Source organism: Salmo salar, chromosome 15 (genome assembly GCF_965601325.2).
Source record: "Salmo salar chromosome 15, fSalSal1, whole genome shotgun sequence".
NCBI classification, from domain to species: Eukaryota; Metazoa; Chordata; class Actinopteri; order Salmoniformes; family Salmonidae; genus Salmo; species Salmo salar.
This window is the reverse complement of record NC_138305.1, coordinates 50,393,597-50,414,619: the sequence shown is the minus strand read 5'-3', so window position 1 is coordinate 50,414,619 and position 21,023 is coordinate 50,393,597. Positions and strand designations below refer to the sequence as shown.

The 21,023-nt window shown below is 42.9% G+C and overlaps 1 long non-coding RNA gene across 1 annotated transcript in view; it reads left to right on the top strand.

The window, feature by feature from the left end:
* The first annotated feature begins 2,622 nt into the window (after positions 1-2,622).
* Positions 2,623-21,023, top strand: part of LOC145860882 (uncharacterized) — a 38,833-nt gene continuing 20,432 nt past the window's right edge. Inside the window, exon 1 of the long non-coding RNA XR_014380631.1 lies at positions 2,623-2,740. This is a non-coding gene — a long non-coding RNA (uncharacterized LOC145860882). The remainder of the gene's footprint in view (positions 2,741-21,023) is intronic.

The following is a 21,023-nucleotide window of genomic DNA, read 5'->3' as shown; positions in this document are numbered from 1 at the left end:
AAAAGCGGCAGTAGCACTGTTTGTCCATCTTGAGACGCCATAGCCAGTATACACTTCCTCAAAATAGTCAGAATTAATCTAAGATAACTCAAGAAATGTGTCATTAATGTTGACGTTTTTGCCGAGGAGATTTTAGTTGTACAGTTTTACATCTAACTAAGATGTTTGGTGCAGTATTTCGCAAGTGACAAAATGTGCATAAAAACGTCTATCGTTGAATGACAACAAACACTTAATTGAAAAATCTGACCAATAACCGACGAAGGGGCGTGAAATTCGGCTTCCAAACTTTGGCTTGCCTCGAGAAAAATTTGTGTGCACGAACAGCAGAAAAAACCTTTGCAAAAATGAACAAAATGTCACAAAATGTTGTCAAAATATATATTATGTTTTTGCACTGCTAGGGTTAGCATGCAAAACTGTTTAGCTGTCGTTATTTTTGTTAAGTGTTCAAGTGTATTAAAATAAAACGTTAAAATGAGCACTCAACCCGCTGCGCCTTGGTCTACTTCATACGACGGCCGTTACAATGGGCTTGTTTAACATCGACTGCATTGCAGTCGGCGACTGTCGACTGACTGATTTACACATCACCTTGCATGATAAATAACTACTCATTATTATTTGTAGATCAGCCTGTCATTCAATGCATCACGGATTTGATGCCCTTGATGGAGCTACACTGTTGTAGCACTTTGGGAAAACACTGAAAAAGACTGCCCTCTCCCCCAATAATAATATTAGTCTGAATGATTACTGTTGCAAAGTCTTGTTTATTTTTGGCTATTTAAACCATTCCTAATATGGGAACATTCAAACCTTATGTTGAAGATGACCTGCTGGGATGTGCAGGGTCTAATGCTCTGGAGATGATGTAATGTTGCAATGATCTGGGATCAACATGGCGCTAGCAGACACACACACATCCCCCAGTAAATCAGACACAGAGTTTTGAAAAGCCTCTGCCAGGAGTTGGAGTGGTGTGACGCAAGTGAACAACAGGTGGGTCTCGTCACAGACTCGATTAAGGTGTTCCCTCCATTTCCCTTTTGAAGGTTTATCCGAGGAATCTTATCGGCTGTCACAGAGGAGACAGAGATGCATTACTTATCCTTCCGGAGAAGTGCTTATCAGCCGGAGAACCAGGCTTGAGTGTTCCCGGAAACAATTAACCCCAAGTGGGGAGGGGGGTAGGGGATCGCCTGGCTATCCATCTCAGATTCCCCCTCCCAAATCAATTCTACATTTATAATACGGCCCAAGGACAACTCAAGTTATTTTTGGCCTTGTTGTTTGTATCACCTTTAATCATTGTTGGACAGTGCAAGGAAACAGTATTACAAGAAAGAAAGAAACATATACTATAGATTGTACTGTGGACTGTGTATACAAAACGTTAAAAACACCTGCTCTTTCCATGACATAGACTGAACAGGTGAATCCAGTTGAAAGCTATGATCCCATATTGATGTCACTTGTTAAATCCATTTCAATCAGTCTAGATGAAGCGGAGGAGACAGGTCAAAGAAGGATTTTTAAGCTTTGAGACAATTGAGACATCGTTTGTTCGTGTGAATTTATCACACATAATATATATGTGTGTGTGTGTGTGTGTGTGTGTGTGTGTGTGTGTGTGTGTGTGTGTGTGTGTGTGTGTGTGTGTGTGTGTGTGTGTGTGTGTGTGTGTGTGTGTGTGTGTGTGTGTATGTATGTATGTATGTATGTATGTATGTATGTATGTATGTATGAATGTATGTGTATGTAGATAGATTGATTCAAATATCAGTGCGGGGCCATAAGACACCTGGTTTTAAGCCAGATGTTGCCCCCAGGCCTTGAGTGTGAGACCCAAAGCCACACAGAGAACAGACAAAATAACACAGCTAGCACACCACGCCATACATCCATTCAGAAAGTGCCTCGGTGGGCCCACAGAACAGGCTGCTCGCCCATCTGATGCTTCCGGGCGATTAAGCCGTGAATGAGCCGTCCCCTTCTGGATGATCCTGCCTTTTATGGTTCCATTCAAACCCATGCTCGATAAAACACTGCTGCTCATAATGTCCCCACACTGAAAAAGTAGAAACTAATCCAAACTTTGAAGTGGCACAGCCAATGTCCAGGACCCGCAAAAGCGCTAATAGGTTGCTGGCTGAGTTAGCGGTGTAATGAACCTATAGAATTTCTCTCTCGGGGTAATTCATGATGGATGATCTGGAGTGGGGCGCCATGTCTTTACTATTGAGCAATGCAAGCCATCAGGTGATTTTATTGTTAGACTATCTGGCTGTTTCATATTTTGGTCTCTACTGTTTTATCTCATCTATCTTTGTTTTCATCATATAATGCAACTTTATGTGGTTGTCATCTTGTTAACTGACCAGATAACAACTGAAATAGGACGGCTTTCCCCATGATGTCTTTATCTCCTCATAAAAATGCCAGCTTTACCTGGTTGTAACAGAGATCAGTTGGTTGTAAACTGGTTATTTCACTCACTGGGTCCTACTATCTCCTTCATGTGTTTGATGTGAAATGGAACTTGAACGAAAATGAACTTAAACTTGAATAAGGTCATCTCTTTTTCTTCCTCCCTTCTGCCTTTCTCTGCAGTGGCTCCCTCCACAGTGCCTCCCATGAAGCCGTGGTGGAAGGAGATCGTGGTGTTGGGGACGGTGGGCTGTGCCTCGGTTGCCTTCCTGCTGTTGATGGTCATCATCTGCTATAAGGCCATAAAGAGGTAGGCCTCACTCTTTCTGACTCGTACACACCCCCTTGCATTGAACTTGCATTGGGCTATTTACGCATTAGCTCTTTCCTCCCATGGTCACAGAAAATTACAGAATGGTTAAACATGAGTGTTACAATATGATACTTAAAAAATATATATATATATAATCCTACCAGGTAAACCCACCTCACAGGTTGATGCTTCAAGTTTTCAGAAGAAGTGTGTGTGCACTGGCAGTAGATTGTGAACAAAGACACTGTGTAAACATTTAGGACACAATCTATAACCTGATAGTCTGGATAAATCCAGTCTGTTAGTGCTAACATTCCTTTCCTTACCACTCCTTGTCATGCCAAACATGTTGGGATACATTTAGGATAATCTATGTTCAGTCTGACGCTGGTAACATTGTCTTCACCTCTACTTCTATAGAAGAGGCCTTAGTGTAATACAACATGATTCCACAGATCATGTGGATAATCCCTTATATATAGTATTTGTAAACCCTTTGTAAAGATCTTATAAGAGTGTGATTGGTCCATAGTTAGCTTTGTCCAATCTTCCCCTGCCAATACTTTTTTTCCTGTGATTTGATCAGTATTGAACCTAATATTTGGCTTTAAAAAATAATTCATATCAACATACAACACCACAAAGACATACTCAGAGCCATTCCTATCATGTTGCTAGCCCTAACATGGTTATCAGAGTGATAGTTTCAAAGTGAGCATGCTGACACCTCAAGCTGTTGGAGATGGGTTCAGTGTCAGCGAACCTCAGTGGATGTTAATCAACTCACTGAATGTGGCTCTCCAGTAGAATATTTTCCCCTTCTATCCTCAAAATGGGTGAAAAGATCACGGCTGACAGCTGGGGCAAGAGTGCAGTATGTCAGCCTGATCCAGCTACAGTATGTCAGCCTGATCCAGCAACAGTATGTCAGCCTGTTCCAGCTACAGTATGTCAGCCTGATCCAGCTACAGTATGTCAGCCTGATCCAGCAACAGTATGTCAGCCTGTTCCAACTACAGTATGTCAGCCTGTTCCAGCTACAGTATGTCAGCCTGTTCCAACTATAGTATGTCAGCCTGATCCAGCTACAGTATGTCAGCCTGATCCAGCAACAGTATGTCAGCCTGATCCAGCTACAGTATGTCAGCCTGATCCAGCAACAGTATGTCAGCCTGTTCCAACTACAGTATGTCAGCCTGATCCAGCTACAGTATGTCAGCCTGATCCAGCAACAGTATGTCAGCCTGTTCCAACTACAGTATGTCAGCCTGATCCAGCTACAGTATGTCAGCCTGATCCAGCAACAGTATGTCAGCCTGTTCCAGCAACAGTATGCCAGCCTGATCCAGCTACAGTATGTCAGCCTGATTCAGCTACAGTATATTAGGCGTATCCAGCTACAGTACGCCAGCCTGATCCAGCTACAGTATGTCAGCCTTATCGAGCTACAGTATGTTAGGCTTATCCAGCTACAGTATGCCAGCCTGATCTTTATTGGTTTACTTTTTTTTTTTTTTTACCTTTATTTAACCAGGTAGGCTAGTTGAGAACAAGTTCTCATTTGCAACTGCAACCTGGCCAAGATAAAGCATAGCAATTCGACACATACAACAACACAGAGTTACACATGGAATAAACAAAACATACAGTCAATAATACAGTAGAACAAAAGAAAACAAAAAGTCTATATACAGTGAGTGCAAATGAGGTAAGTTAAGGCAATAAATAGGCCATGGTGTCGAAGTAATTACAATATAGAAATTAAATACTGGAATGGTAGATGTGCAGAAGATGAATGTGCAAGTAGAGATACTGGGGTGCAAAGGAGCAAGATAAATAAATAAATACTGTATGGGGATGACGGTAGGTAGATAGATGGGCTGTTTCCAGATGGGCTATGTACAGGTGCAGTGATCTGTGAGCTGCTCTGACAGCTGGTGCTTAAAGCTAGTGAGGGAGATATGAGTCTCCAGCTTCAGAGATTTGTGCAGTTCGTTCCAGTCATTGGCAGCAGAGAACTGGAAGGAAAGACGACCAAAGGAGGAATTGGCTTTTGAGGGTGACCAGTGAGATATACCTGCTGGAGCGCGTGCAACGAGTGGGTGCTGCTATGGTGACCAGTGAGCTGAGATAAGGAGGGGCTTTACCTAGCAGAGACTTGTAGATAACCTGTAGCCAGTGGGTTTGGCGACGAGTATGAAGCAAGGGCCAACCAACGAGAGCGTACAGGTCGCAATGGTGGGTAGTGTATGGAGCTTTGGTGACAAAATGGATGGCACTGTGATAGACTACATCCAGTTTGTTGAGTAGAGTGTTGGAGGCTATTTTATAGATGACATCACCAAAGTCAAGGATTGGTAGGATGGTTAGTTTTACGAGTGTATGTTTGGTAGCATGAGTGAAGGATGCTTTGTTGCGATATAGGATGCCGATTCTAGATTTCATTTTGGATTGGAGATGCTTCATGTGAGTCTGGAAGGAGAGTTTACAGTCTAACCAGACACCCAGGTATTTGTAGTTGTCCACGTATTCTAAGTCAGAGCCGTCTAGAGTAGTGATGCTGGACGGGCGAGCAGGTGCGGGCAGTGATCGATTGAATAGCATGCATTTAGTTTTACTTGCATTTAAGAGCAGTTAGAGGCCACGGAAGGAGAGTTGTATGGCATTGAAACTCGTCTGGAGGTTAGTTAACACAGTGTCCAAAGAGGGGCCAGAAGTATACAGAATGGTGTCGTCTGCGTAGGGGTGGATCAGAGAATCACCAGCAGCAAGAGCAACATCATTGATGTATACAGAGAAGAGTCGGCCTGAGAATTGAACCCTGTGGCACACCCATAGAGACTGCCAGAGGTCCGGAAAACAGGCCCTCCGATTTGACACACTGAACTCTATCAGAGAAGTAGTTGGTAAACCAGGCGAGGCAATCATTTGAGAAACCGAGGCTGTCGAGTCTGCCAATAAGAATGTGGTGATTGACAGAGTCAAACGCCTTGGCCAGGTCGATGAATATGGCTGCACAGTAATGTCTCTTATCGATGGCGGTTATGATGTCGTTTAGGACCTTGAGCGTGGCTGAGGTGCACCCATGACCAGCTCTGAAACCAGATTGCATAGCGGAGAAGGTACGGTGGGATTCGAAATGGTCGGTAATCTGTTTGTTAACTTGGCTTTCGAAGACTTTAGAAAGACAGGGTAGGATAGATATAGGTCTGTAGCAGTTTGGGTGAGTGTCACCCCCTTTGAAGAGGGGGATGACCGCGGCAGCTTTCCAATCTTTGGGAATCTCAGACGATACGAAAGAGAGGTTGAACAGGCTAGTAATAGGGGTTGCAACAATTTCGGCAGATCATTTTAGAAAGAGAGGGTCCAGATTGTCTAGCCCGGCTGATTTGTATGGGTCCAGATTTTGCAGCTCTTTCAGAACATCAGCTAACTGGATTTGGGTGAAGGAGAAATGGTGGGGGCTTTGGCGGGTTGCTGTGGAGGGTGCCAGGCAGTTGACCGGGGTAGGGGTAGCCAGGTGGAAAGCATGGCCAGCCGTAGAGAAATGCTTATTGAAATTCTCAATTATAGTGGATTATCTGTCGTAACAGTGTTTCCTAGCCTCAGAGCTGTGGGCAGCTGGGAGGAGGTGCTCTTATTCTCCATGGACTTTACAGTGTCCCAGAACTTTTTTGAGTTAGTACTACAGGATGCAAATTTCTGTTTGAAAAAGCTAGCCTTAGCTTTTCTAACTGCCTGTATATATTTGTTCCTAACTTCCCTGAAAAGTTGCATATCACGGGTGCTATTCAATGCTAATGCAGAACACCACAGGATGTTTTTGCGCTGGTCAAGGGCAGACAGGTCTGGAGTGAACCAAGCACTATATCTATTCCTAGTTCAATTTTTTGGGGAGTGGAGCATGCTTATTTAAGATGGTGAGGAAGGCACTTTTAAAGAATAACCAGGCATCATCTACTGACGGGATGAGGTCAATTTCATTCCAGGATACCCCGGCCAGGTCGATTAGAAAGGCCTGCTCGCAGAAGTGTTTTAGGGAGCAATTGACAGTGATGAGGGGTGGTCGTTTGGTCGCAGATCCATTTCGGATGCAGGCAATGAGGCAGTGATCGCTGAGATCTTGATTGAAAACAGCAGAGGTGTATTTGGAGGGCGAGTTAGTTAGGATGACATCTATGAGGGTGCCCGTGTTTACGGATTTGGGGTTGTACCTGGTAGGTTCATTGATAATTTGTGTGAGATTGAGGGCATCAAGCTTAGATTGTAGGATGGACTGGGTGTTAAGCATGTCCCAGTTTAGGTCACCTAGTAGCACGAGCTCAGAAGATAGAAAGGGGGCAATCAATTCACATATGGTATCGAGGTCACAGCTGGGGGCAGAGGGAGGTCTATAGCAAGCGGCAACAGTGAGAGACTTGTTTCTGGAAAGGTGCATTTTTAGAAGTAGAAGCTCGAATTGTTTGGGTACAGACTTGGATAGTAATACAGAACTCTGCAGGCTATCTTTGTAGTAGATTGCAACACCGCCCCCTTTGGCAGTTCTATCTTGGTGGAAAATGTTATAGTTAGCGATGGCGATTTCAGGGTTTTTGGTGGTTTTCCTAAGCCAGGATTCAGACACGGCATAGACATCCGGGTTGGCAGAGTGTGCTAAAGCAGTGAGTATAACAAACTTAGGGAGTAGGCTTCTAATGTTAACATGAAACCAAGGCTTTTACGGTTACAGAAGTCAACAAATGAGAGCACCTGGGGAGTGGGAGTGGAGCTAAGCACTGCAGGACCTGGATTAACCTCCACATCACCAGAAGAACAGAGGAGAAGTAGGATAAGGGTACGGCTAAAGGCTATACGAACTGGCCATCTAGCACGTTCGGAACAGAGAGTAAAAGGAGCAGGTTTCTGGGCACGATAGCATAGATTCAATTCATAGTGTACAGACAAAGGTAAGGTAGGATGTGAGTGCATTGGAGGTAAAACTAGGCATTGAGTAATGATGAGAGAGACATAGTCTCTAGAGATGTTTAAACCAGGTGATGTCATCGCATATGTAGCAGGTGGAACAACATGGTTGGTTAAGGCATATTGAGCAGGGCTAGAGGCTCTACAGTGAAATAAGACAGTAATCACTTACCAGGACAGTAATGGACGAGGCATATTGATATTAGAGAGATGCATGCGTAGCCAAGTGAACATATGGGTCCATTGAGTGGTTGGGCTGACTGGGAACACGGCGATTCAGACAGTTAGCAGGCCAATGCTAACAAGCTAACAGTTAGCAGACCGGGGCTGGCAAGCTAGCAGTTAGCAGACCGGGTTAGCAAGCAAGCAGTTGGCAGACCGGGGCTAGCAGTTAGCAGACCGGGGCAGGCAAGCTAGCAGTTAGCAGACCGGGGCACGCAAGCTAGCAGTTAACAGACCGGGGCTAGCAAGTTAGCCTTTTGTGGGACTTCGCGATGGGAATAAGTCTGTTTTTGCCTCTTCGTGCGGTGACGTCGATAGACCAGTCGTGGAATTAGTAGGGTTCCAAGTAGCTCTAGGTAGCTAGTAGGCCGCGGTTAGCAGAATGGGTCCGGATATTGTAGCCCAAGAGTGGGCTTCGGTGGTAGCACAGGAGCCCTGGCCGGGCTAGCTTCAGGCTAATTGGTGCTTGCTCCGGGATGGAAACTAGCCAGGAGTAGTCACCCGGGATTGCGGTTAGCTAGTTGTGAAGATCCAGATGAAAAGCTTATGTTCAGTTGAGGGATTCCAGATCCGAAGTAAATAGAAATACTTTAGAAAAAAAAGCAGATCCACGCCACATTGGGTGAGGCGGGTTGCAGGAGAGTATTTAGAAATTGAGATTTAGGAAAATATTTTTTAAAGATATGCAAAGAAAAATATGTAAAAAGATATACAAAGGACCCGACAAGACAAAGACGTCTGACTGCTACGCCATCTTGATCTAGCTACAGTATGTCAGCCTGATCCAGCTACAGTACGTAAGCCTGATTGAGCTACAGTATGTCACCCTTATCCAGCTACAGTATGTCAGCCTGATCCAGCTACAGTATGTCAGCCTGATCCAGCTACAGTATGTTTGGCTTATCCAGCTACAGTATGTCAGCCTGATCCAGCTACAGTATGTCAGCCTGATCCAGCTACAGTACGTAAGCCTGATTGAGCTACAGTATGTCACCCTTATCCAGCTACAGTATGTCAGCCTGATCCAGCTACAGTATGTCAGCCTGATCCAGCTACAGTATGTTTGGCTTATCCAGCTACAGTATGTCAGCCTGATCCAGCTACAGTATGTTAGGCTTTTCCAGCTACAGTATGTCAGCCTGATCCAGCTACAGTATATTAGGCTTTTCCAGCTACAGTATGTCAGCCTGATCCAGCTGCAGTACGTCAGCCTGATTGAGCTACAGTATGTCAGACTTATCCAGCTACAGTATGTCAGCCTGATCCAGCTACTCTTTGAGGTGAGCTAGGAGCCAGAAGAGTGGTGTGTGTGTGTCAGTGCCTATGTGCCTATGTGTCCTGAGCTGCACTTGAGTCTAGCTAACATTGACATACCGTTACCGTTAGGGAAGTAGATAAAAGACTTGCCAAAAAAAGAGCTTCAAGGGAAATGGCCCCAAACAGATGCATCAGAGCAGTCAAAATCGAAGGAGACTCCTGGGATTTGGATTGAGTGAGTTATTATGTATGCCTGATCTGCTCAGGCATAGAAGTTGGCTGATCTGAGGGCAGACGGATTCATTCATTCGCACAGAACCAGAAAGGTATGTGCCAGTTTTAAGGCTTTCCCCAGGAATCCACTGGAGCTTTTTGGAATTGGCTGCTGTCCCCATATCACCACATCACTCAATTTTATTATCCCAAATATTCAGGCCTGGCAAATATATGTTTCTTATCAAATCCCTCTATCCCTTTCTCCCTCTGTCACCCCCCCTCCTTTCCTCCATCCCGCCATCTTTCTTTCTCTCTCTCTTTCACCTGTCTCACCTGTCTCTCCCCCACCTCTCTCTCCACCCCTCCTCTCTCTCTCTCTTTCCCTCTCTCTCTCTCTTTCTGAGGCAATGCCATAGTTCAGGGAAATGGAGTGAGAAGGGTATCTTATTTGTGAGAAGGGTATCTGATTTGTTGTGTTCCACCCTCAGAGGCAAACAATGAGGTTGTGACAGACTGGAAGGAACAGGGGGAAGAAATAGAGGGAGGCACACTTTCCGAGGGATGAATAGGGTCATAGAAAGGCAATGAAGAGAAAAAAAGACATCAAATCAAAATCGAATTTTATTTGTCACATGCGAGGAATACAACAGGTGTAGGTAGACCTTACAGTGAAATGCTTACTTACAAGCCCTTAACCAACAATACAGTTTTAAGAAACCCCCCCCCCCCAAAAAAAAATTAAAAATAAGATATCACACTACTCACACTTTTCTAACTATCTTTGTCCTCTGCCAAGCTTTTCTCTTGATAATGTTTCCTCAAGAAACATCCTCTGAATAAACCTTTGTGTATAATGTGTTTTGGGCTCATTTTCACTTTCCAATGATTGAGTCATCCAGTGACAGGGTAGCTACTACTGTGGCTTGTTATAGTTAGTCATAAGCTTGTTCCTCCCATAAAGGGTCAGGAGGATTCTAAATATATCTCCTTTCTCTAGGTCTCGGCAGACTCAAAGTAGATTTTTGTTGATATTTTTAGCAGCCTGTTTGATGTACTGTAGTAGGCCACAGTTTTTGGATTGCAAACTTGCTGCACTTTTCTCACAACAACATATTGACAAGCACCTGAAATTGAGAAAATGCATATAAGCTATATATTTGGGATATACGGTACCAATGAAACGTTTGGACACACGTACTCATTCAAGAGTTTTTCTTCATTTGTACTATTTTCCACATTGAAGAACAATAATGAAGACATCAAAACTATGAAATAACACATATGGAATCATGTAGTAACCAAAAAAGTGTCAAACAAATCAAAATACATTTTATATTTGAGATTGTTCAAAGTAGCCACCCTTTGCCTTGATGACAGCTTTGCACACTCTTGGCATTCTCTCAACCAGCTTCACCTGGAATGCTTTTCCAATAGTCTTGAAGGAGTTCCTACATATAATGACCACTTGTTGGCTGCTTTTCCTTCACTCTGCGGTCCAACTCATCCCAAGCAATCTCATTTGGGTTGTGGTCGGGTGATTGTGGAGGCCAAGTCATCTGCTGCTGCACTCCATCACTCTACTTCTTGTTCAAATTGCCCTTACACAGCCTGGAGGTGTGTTGGGTTATTGTCATATTGAAAAACAGATGATACTCCCACTAAGCGCAAACCAGATGGGATGGCGTATCGCTGCAGAATGTTGAGGTAGCCATGCTGGTTAAGTGTGCCTTGAATTCTTAATAAATCACTGACAGTGTTACCAGCAAAGCACCCCCAAATCATCACACCTCCTCCTCCATGCTTCACGGTGAGAACCACACGTGTAGATCTTCCGTTCACCTACTCTGCGTCTCTCAAAGACACAGCGGTTGGAACCAAAAATCTAACTTTTTGTCATAAATGATACATGTGAATATATTTTCACAATAAATGTTATCTGACCAGCACTGAGACAGGTTTTTCAGAAGTATTGCGCCTGAATTATGGCACTAGATATCCAGTATGCAATATCCAGTATATCCAATTTGTATAGCTACTGTAAATAAACTGTATATTTTGTTGTCACGTCTGTAGTGGCGTTCCTGTAAATGTGCCAGGGTGCACTCATTTCCCATGTGCAGTCTGCCCCTCCTCCCCTCCCCCTCTTGTTCTCTCTCTTTCTCTGTGCCTGAGAATTTGAGTGGGGGCAAATAAACTCAGGATGGGAACCCCAGCTGGCAGCAATTTTCTCCCTAATGAGCATGCTAAGTCTAGCAGAGTCTGTTTTTTTTTTTTTTATGTCTTTCTTTATGGGCATTTAGACCCATTATTCAGTGACGCTCAGTGAACAGTGGAATAAAAACAGTGCCACGGGGCTCAGTCTCTCCCACAAAGAGCACACCATCACAAAAAACACACCGACCATTTACCTTATCACTGTTTTACAGCCGCCATACTCTAAAAGCTTAGGAGAATCGCTACGGTAACGACATGTCATTAAAGGAAATGCTGACTGGTGAGAGAGAGCAGAGGCAGCCTTGAGGGGAAGGCTTGCATTGTGTTGTTGTGACATGAGGATGATTGAATCATGAATCTGGAAGTGCTGGTCAGTGGTCCATTCTTTGTTTTGGTGAGACACCTCCTTATTGGGAGGTTAACCAGGGCATTTGGCTATCAAATACGGTGTGGGTGTGTGTGTGCGTGCGTGCATGTGCGGGTGTCATTGAATGTATAGTTTGTGTCCTACCCTCTGTAATTGTATTGGGCCAGTCATATGGATTGGCTCAATCAATAACAATATGTGAAAGGTTTGGCCATGGGAGAAATAACAGAGTTATATAACTCTGCAGAAGTGTCAACCATGGGCTTTCCAAGTGTACTGGAGAACAGGCTATTGCCTTGCCAGGGTGCCTGAGGGAGAGACTCCTGTCCTGATGGAGGGGAAAGATGACACAGAGGAGGAAGAAGGGAAGGAGAAGGGATAGGTTTTTCTTCGAAAGGATACCTGTACATCATTTGCCAGAGAGACAAAGAGGTTGGGTTGGGGGTGTGTGGGAGGGAGGGATAGATGGAATGGGGATGGGGGGGATGATAGGTAGATGTGGGGGGGGGGTGATGGAGGGTGGAGACGCTTGCTCCTGGAAGACTAATATCAGCACAGATAAAATATATCCAAAGGGTGCCGAACATTAGGGCATCCCTCTTGTTGGCAGACAGTGGTCTTGGGCATAAACAATCATTGCCGCCCCCCCCCCTTCTGAAAAAGCAGTTGTTGTTGTGCTGTTGTTGACTTATGTTTCCTTGAAAGAGGTTGAGGGATAGGAGAGAGATAGAAAAGGGACACAGGAGTGCCCAGACCAAAATTATATTTTTGAACAGAGGCGTGCCTAGAGGCCAGAGATGTTCACAAGTCTTTGAGGTAGAGTCCAAGTCAAGTTTCAAGTCTTTTAGGACCAAGTCTAAGTCAAGTCTCAAGACCCTTTGGGCAATGGCTTTCTTCCTGCTGTGAGTTAGGTCTATAAACCTTGTAAATTAAATTAAGAGACTGCCATGTTCATTAGTCCATACTTGAATGAAAGAAAGCACATCAGGCACTATTTAAATCAAAATAAATGTCCTTTTAAAATGTAGACAGTTTACATTAATAAAAGTAATTGTACCGGATATGAAAAAAAAGCAAACATAATATTTTAAAGTGCAGCATGGTATTTTGTGGCAAACATGTCTATATTTCACTTCATTCTGTCACACAAACAGAAAATCTGTAGGTGAGGGAAGATAAATGACAAGCATGAATGTAAACCAAAATGACTGACAACTGTTCAATAACTGCACTACTAAAATGTCCTATATATCAAACATAATGACCTTAATCCCTAAAATATAATACTGACCTGGACACTTAACAGAAATACAATTTCCTGTAACAAGTAGCAAATTACATGCTGTGCCCTAAGACAGAGAACATTTATGTTGCAGACAGGTTACATTTCAGAAAGATCAAATTTGTCAGCATTCTTGCACTGAACCTGGCACGATGAGGGTGCATGATGAGGCCTCCATGACTAAACACCCTCTCCACTGGGGCACTGGTGGCAGGCACAGCCAACACTGTTATTGCTACCTGCTTGAGCCTTGGAAAGTCTTTTGCATGGATTCTCTAAAAATCCAAGCGATCAACTTCATTTTCATCAGAAGATACTTCAATGTAGCGAATAATCTCTGCTATGACAGATTACTTTATGTCTCCTTTCTTCTTGCTGATTTTGTTGCGGTAGCCAGAGAACAGTCTGGAGGTTTTGGCAGGTGGTTGTTCTTCTCCACTGCTGCTCTCCGTAACGGTGACTTTCCGTGCCTCAGCCAAAACAAGGTCTGAAAAAAATTCATTAAATGATGTATATGATCAAGAATATAACAGTACACATTGTACATGAAAAAAATAACATTATTATTTGAATGCAAGTGACATAGAAACGTTGCATGTTGCAATGCATTGTACCTACCAATCAGACTCTCCTTCAATTCAGCTTTATCTTCATGTGGTATGCGGACATCATGATCAAGCCAGAACAGGCAGAAAGATGGGCCCAGCAGTGCAGCCATTATGTATACACTACCATTCAAAAGTTTGGGGTCACTTAGAAATATCCTTGTTTTTGAAAGAAAAGCACATTGTTTGTACATTAAAATAACATCAAATTGATCAGAAATGCAGTGTAGACATTGTTAATGTTGTAAATGACAATTTGTAATGGAATATCTACATAGGCGTACAGAGGCCCATTATGAGCAACCATCACTCCTGTGTTCCAATGGCATGTTGTGTTAGCTAAACCAAGTTTATCATTTTAAAAGGCTAATTGATCATTAGAAAACCCATTTGCAATCTCGAACAATGCTGTGTACTACTCCCTTCACAGAACAGCGCAAACTGGCTCAACCAGAATAGAAAGAGGAGTGGGAGGCCCCGGTGCACAACTGAGCAAGAGGACAAGTACATTACAGTGTCACAAGTCCTCAACTGGCAACTTCGTTAAAGAGTACCCTGTGGCTCAGTTGGTAGAGCATGGTGTTTGCAACGCCAGGGTTGTCGGTTCGATTCCCACGGGGGACCAGTACAAAAAAATAATAAAAATAAAGAAATGGATGAAATGAAATGTATGCATTCACTACTGTAAGTCACTCTGGATGAGAACGTCTGCTAAAATGTAAAACACTAGTCTCAATGTGAAGAGGTGACTCTGGGATGCTGGCCTTTTAGGCACTAGGTACTATTTAATGAAGCTGCCAGTTGAGGACTTGTGAGGCGTCTGTTTCTCAAAGTGATGGTGATGGTTGCTCATAATGGGTCTCTGTACACCTAGGTAGATATTCCAGCTACAATAGTCATTTACAACATTAACAATGTCTACACTGTATTTCGGATCAATTTGATGTTATTTTAAAGGACAAAAAATGTGCTTTTCTTTCAAAAACAAGGACATTTCTAAGTGACCCCAAACTTTTGAACGGTAGTGTATGTACATTGTCACCAAATGGAAGTTTTGTTGCCTGTTCATCCAAGTGCTCCATTCTGACATTCACAAACACCCCCTGGAATCGGTGTTTGAGTGACTACTGCAGTGCTTTTACTAGACTGACTAGGTGACGACTTGTGCTCAGTATACTTTGCAGGTGATAGTTGAGTGACAGTACACAAGGAAGGGCAGCACTGAGAGTCACCACTTTCTCCCCCTGAGTAAGGTCGGTGGCCTGGACAAAAAGGGTCCAAAATGTCCACTAGCTCCAATAGCTGGCTCCATTCCCTTGGTGATAAGCAGAGCTCCTTGTTTCCCTGGGCCTCAAGTAGAGTATTGAGGCTTTATTGATTCAGATTGGTGATTGCTTTAACAAGCCGGAGGATGGAATTCCATCTGGTAGACACAGCAGCAGGGATACTACGATTGGCTCCAAACACAGCTTCAAATGCTTCTTTCAGACCACAGGTAGTATGTAGTAAGCTGCAAAGTTTAGTTACCTTAGCCATCACACTGTTTATGTTTTTTGTTTCCTTCAGTCCTTCTCTAATCACCAGTTGTAATGAACGGGAAAAGCACTGTAAGCGCTGTTGCCTGCAGTTGGTTTGGATAGCTTCTACATCAGCACTGTACTCTTCACCAAATTCTTCCCATAGGCTGGGGTTATCCACATCATCATCATCATCATGGTCATTGCTTGCTTTGGGGAAACAAACTGTGAAGGCCTTTTTCATATTTGCCGCGTTATCACATATAATATAATCAAATGTATGTATTATGGCAACATTATCACAGATTACTTCACATGTATCACTGATTCTTTCCCCAGTGTTTGACCCTGTGAATCTATAACAGCTCAACAGAACTGACTCCAGTCTGGGAGTTTTTTTCTCTTCCATGGACCATGTAATGGACCGTTACTCCCATGAAGCCCCTCATGGTCCTGTCAGTCCATTTACAGTGGCAATAAAAAGCATGTGAACCCTTTGGAATTACCTGGATTTCTGCATAAATTGGACATCACATTTGATCTGATCTTCATCTAAGTCACAACAATAGACAAACATAGTGTGCTTAAACTAATAACACACAAATTATTGTATTTTTCTTGAATATATTGAATAAATAATTTAAGTTGGAAAAAGTATGTGAACCCCTAGGCCAGGGCTGCCCGACCCTCTTCCTGGAGATCTACCGTCCTGCCGTTTTCAGTCCAACCCTAATTTAACACACCTGATTCTACTAATTAGCTGCTCAACAAGACCTTAACTAGCTGAATCAGATACGCTAAATTAAGTTGGACTGAAAACCTACAGGACAGTAGGTCTCCAGGAAGAGGGTTGGGCAGCCCTGCCCTAGGCTAATGACTTCTCCAAAAGCTAATTGGAGTCAGGAGTCAGCTAACCTGGAGTCCAATCATTGAGATGAGATTGGAGATGTTGGTTATAGCTGCCTTGCCCTATAAAAAAAACTTGCTATTCACAAGAAGCATTGCCTGATGTGAACCATGCCTCGAACAAAAGAGATCTCAGAAGACCTAAGATTAAGAATTGTTGACTTGCATAAAGCTGGAAAGAGTTACAAAAGTATCTCTAAAAGCCTTGATGTGCATCAGTCCACGGTAAGACAAATTGTCTATAAATGGAGAAAGTTCAGCACTGTTGCTACTCTCCCTAGGAGTGGCGGTCCTGCAAAGATGACTGCAAGAGCACAGCGCAGAATATTCAATGAGGTTAAGAAGAATCCTAGAGTGTCAACTAAAGACTTACAGAAATCGCTGGAGCATGCTAACATCTCTGTTGACTAGTCTACGATACGTAAAACACTAAACAAGAATGGTGTTCATGGGAGGACACCCCGGAAGAAGCCACTGCTGTCCAAAAAAACATTGCTGCACGTCTGAAGTTTGCGAAAGTGCACCTGGATGTTCCACAGCGCTACTGGCAAAATATTCTATGTGTAATGTGGTCTGTGTGTAGCTTGTGTTGAGGAGTCAGGCGCAGGACAGCAGATATGAGTAAATAAACTTAATTTACTCAAAATAGACAAATATAATACAATAAAGCGAGCCGACATAACGGACCGTCTTACATACAAACAATTACTCACAAACAAACATGGGGAACAGAGGGTTAAATAATGAACACGTAATTGGGGGATTGAAACCAGGTGTGTAAGACAAAGACAAAACAAATGGAAAATGAAAAGTGGATCGGCGATAGCTAGAAGGCCGGTGACGTCGACCGCCAAACGCCGCCCGAACAAGGAGAGGGACCGAGTTCGGCGGAAGTCGTCGCACTATGGACAGATGAAACTACATTTGAGTTGTTTGGAAGGAACACACAACACTGTGTGGAGAAAAAAAGGCACAGCACACCAACATCAAAACCTCATCCCAACTGTAAAGTATGGTGGAGGGAGCATCATGGTTTGGGGCTGCCTCAGGGCCTGGATAGCTTTCTATCATCGACGGAAAAATGTATTCCCAAGTTTATCAAGACATTTTGCAGGAGAATGTTAGGCTATCTGTCCGCCAAATGAAGTTCAGAAGAAGTTGGGTGATGCAACAGGACAATGACACAAAACACTGAAGTATATCAACAACAGAATGGCTTCAACAGAAGAAAATACGCCTTCTGGAGTCGCCCAGTCTGAGTCCTGACCTCAACCCGATTGCGATGCTGTGGCATGACCAAAACTGTTTGATCCGCAACTACAGAAAACATTTATTTGAGGTTATTGCTGCCAAAGGAGGGTCAACCATTTATTAAATCCAAGGGTTCACATACTTTTCCCACCCTGCACTGTGAATGTTTACACAGTGTTTTCAATAAAGACATCAAAACTTATAATTGATTACAGACTGTGTTTGTCTATTGTTGTGACCTAGATGAAGAACAGATACAATTTTAGGACCAATTTATGTCTTCTCTAGGGCAGTTTTATTGTAGCCTATTTGTGGCTCTAACTAGAATAGAAAGAGTAGTGGGAGGATCCGGTGCACAACTGAGCAAGAGGGCAAGTACATTAGATCCCTGATCTCGCAGGGATTGCCCATGCCTGATTTGGATAGGGTTATGGTTTTGTTAATACATGGTTAAACTGGTCAAACCTTTCAAATGGTTTTGTCAAATATATGCCATTTAGCAGACGCTTTTATCCAAAGCCCCTTACAGTCATGCATACAGTTTTCATATGGATGGCCTTAGAGGTAATTGAACCCATGATCTAAGCATCTATGTTGATCAAGGTATTCGGAGATACTCTCCCACATGAAAAAATACTATCGTATAATTACTGTCTATGGTATAAATACTGTAGTATTACTATATTTATAAACTATCGTATTCACTAGTGATGGGATGATTGATACCAGAGCTCCGCCACACTGATGCAGTTTTCAAAGCACTACTGATTTGACACAACGTATCAATGCTTGCATCAAAGTAACAATTCACATTACCATCTGACAGGTGTCGAACTTGTCGCCGACCTCCGCTGGAAGCTTTTTGTCACAAGGAGGAGGAATCTATCCGGAAATTGTAGCACTCTAGTATCAACTCTTGAGAGATCCTATTTAGATGTTTTTTCTTTCTCCAACAGTAATTGTAAATGAAACGGCTCTAGTAGTTGTTATTGTTAATGGAGCGGTCAAAATGTACATAATTGTTACCTGGAGGAAAATGGGGGAGGGTCATGCAACATCAAGTGTGCCTAGTTTGGTCTCAATGAAATGATCCATAGCCTATACTACAGTCTGTAGGCCTAGGATATATGAAGAGCATGCTAGCACAGTTCGAGAAATATAGTTATAAACTAAAGTAAAAAAGAAAAGAAAAAGTAGCACAATAAAATAACGAGGCTGTATACAGGAGGTACCGGTACCGAGTCAATGTGCGGGGGTACAGGTTAGTCAAGATAATTTGTACATGGAGGTAGGGGTAAAGTGACTATGCATAGATAATAAACAGTGAGTAGCAGCAATGCAAAAACAAAAAGGGGGGTGTCAATGTAAATTGTCCCGGGTGGCCAATTGATTAAATGGTCAGTAGTCTTATGGCTTGGGGGTAGAAGCTGTTAAGGAGCCTTTTGGACCTAGACTTGGCGCTCTGGTACCGCTTGCCGTGCGGTAGCAGAGAGAACGGTCTATGACAGGTGAGTGGAGTCTTTGACAGTTTTTTGGGCCTCTCTCAGACACCGCCTAGTAAATACAGTACCAGTCAAAAGTTTGGAGACCCCTACGCATTCAAGGGTTTTTCTTTATTTTTACTATTTTCTACATTCTAGAATAATAGTGCAGACATCAAAACTATGAAATAACACATATGGAATCATGTAGTAACCAAAAAAAGTGTTAAACAATCAAAATATATTTTATATTTGAGATTCTTCAAAGTAGCCACCCCCAGCCAAATGTATATGATCTGTGTCGTTGTTCAGCCCCGACTCGGTGAAACAAAAGATATTACCGTTTTTAATGTCCTGTTGGTAAGATAGTCTCGACCGGAGATCATCCAGTTTATTTTCCAGTGATTGCACGTTGGCCAATAGAACGACAAATTCTAACAAGGCACCCCAAACTCTGCCCCTTGTGTTTCCGTCTTCACGCAAATTTCGGGGATTTGGGCTTGGTCTCGGAGAAGCAGTATATCCTTCGTGTCGGACGAAGAAAAAATCTTTGTCCAGTTTGAGGTGAGTAATCGCTGTTATGATATCCAGAAGCTCTTTTCGGTCATAAGAGATGTTAGCAGCAACATTATGTACAAAAACACACAAAATAGCACAGTTGGTTAGGAGCCCATAAAACGGCAGCCATCCCCTCGGCGCCATTAAAACTAGGCTACACTGCATTACACACTGTAATGAATAGGTGTTCTCAATCATGAGCCCCAGCTTGCACTGCTCTTGCTGATGTAAACACTTTTGTGCTGCCTAACCAATGACTGTGCTGTGGATGCAATATCTGTGTGCGTGGACTAGGCCTACTAATGTCCTGTTTAGTTTGAGAGGGAGAACGCAAAGATGAGAAGGAGCACCGGAGGTAAGCTTGCTCCTGCTATAATTGATTTGAATAAAAACAATATGTTTCATTGCCCTTAATGAAGCTATTTATCACACTTATTGACCTCACAATAAGAAATATTCTGGTAATTTACATAATTGACATTACTATCAAGCAGCAGCCACGGAGATGGACAGAGCATGGGTGCTGAATGTAGGCTAATTTGAGAAGGCATAATTCATTTAAACAGTCTTCATTTTAATTTGAGTTTAGGCTGCTAACAACAAGAGGACTTTGTGTTGGAGGCTATTTTTTCCTATTCAAGAAATAAGAGGTAGGCCTACCTATTTGACAGATGAAATTGTATTTTCTCGGAGCGCAAATAAGATTATAGATTCATGCAGTGGTTTTATATCTTTTCACCTCTATCGTTGTCCGCGGTGGTCTGCGAATCCACAACCTTCAGGCTACTTTGCCATGTAATGCTTACAAAACGAAGAACAGTTTCTAAAACTGCATATCTAAGGATCTGGTCTGTCCTAGGAGTGAGGGTAAACGTTAAGCATGTTCTCTGTTATCCACTTTGTTTTAATTATTATTTTGGGTATAGGGGAGGGTGACTTGTTGATTTCAAGCGTTCAGGGAGGGTCGGGTAAAAATATATTTTACTGAAGGGAGGGCTATCCATTTTCATTTCAGAGAGGTCCAGTGCCTTCGGAAAGTATTCAGACCCCTTCACTTTTTCCACATTTTGTTAAGTTACAGCCTTATTCTAAAATGGATTAAATAAAAAAAACAGGTTTTTAGAAATTTTTGCAAATGTATTGAACATTTAAAAAGATACCTTACTTACATAAGTATTCAGACCCTTTGCTATGAGACTAGAAATGGAGCTCAGGTGCATCCTGTTTCCACTGATCATGCTTGGGATGTTTCTACAACTTGATTGGAGTCCACCTGTGGTAAATTCAATTGATTGGACATGATTTGGAAAGGCACACACCTGTCTGTATAAGGTCCCACAGTTGACAGTGCATGTCAGAACCAAAAATCAAGCCATGAGGTTGAAGGAATTATCCGTAGAGCTCAGAGACAGGATTGTGTCGAGGCACAGATCTGGGGAAGG